General features: G+C 42.4%; 1 non-coding gene across 1 annotated transcript; it reads left to right on the forward strand.

The window, feature by feature from the left end:
* The first annotated feature begins 202 nt into the window (after positions 1-202).
* LOC127116655 (small nucleolar RNA R71) lies at positions 203-309 on the forward strand. The gene has a single exon (XR_007801463.1). It is a non-coding gene; the product is annotated as a small nucleolar RNA R71 (small nucleolar RNA).
* The last annotated feature ends 321 nt before the right edge of the window (positions 310-630 follow it).

Below are 630 nucleotides of genomic sequence, written 5' to 3' on the forward strand. Positions count from 1 at the left end.
CATGCCCCCTTTTGTTTGAGGTTTTTCTACCATTGTTCGGTCGCTTGCCCACTGATAATGGTTTTGGGCCATGCTTTCGATAAGTTGATAAGCGTCAGCGTAAGGTTTATCCATAAGTGCACCACCTGCGGCGGCGTCTATTGTCAACCTTGTGTTGTACAAGAGACCATTATAGAAGGTATGAATTACTAACCAGTCCTCTAAACCATGGTGTGGACAAAGTCTCATCATGTCTTTGTATCTTTCCCATGCTTCGAAAAGAGACTCGTTATCTTTTTTCTTAAATCCATTTATTTGGGATCTCAACATAGCTGTTTTGCTTGGAGGAAAATATCGGGCGAGAAAGACTTTCTTCAACTCATTCCATGTGGTGACTGAGTTGGAAGGAAGAGACTGAAGCCATCTTCTAGCTTTATCTCTTAACGAGAAAGGAAAGAGACGAAGTCGAATTGCCTTTGAAGTGGCACCATTAGCTTTAACAGTATCAGCGTATTGGACGAATACAGATAAATGAAGGTTTGGATCCTCGGTAGGATTTCCAGAAAATTGGTTCTGTTGCACTGCCTGCAACAGCGAAGGTTTAAGTTCGAAGTTGTTCGCTTTGATTGCGGGTGGAGCAATACTCAAATG

This window comes from Lathyrus oleraceus, chromosome 1 (assembly GCF_024323335.1).
Source record: "Lathyrus oleraceus cultivar Zhongwan6 chromosome 1, CAAS_Psat_ZW6_1.0, whole genome shotgun sequence".
NCBI lineage: Eukaryota > Viridiplantae > Streptophyta > Magnoliopsida > Fabales > Fabaceae > Lathyrus > Lathyrus oleraceus.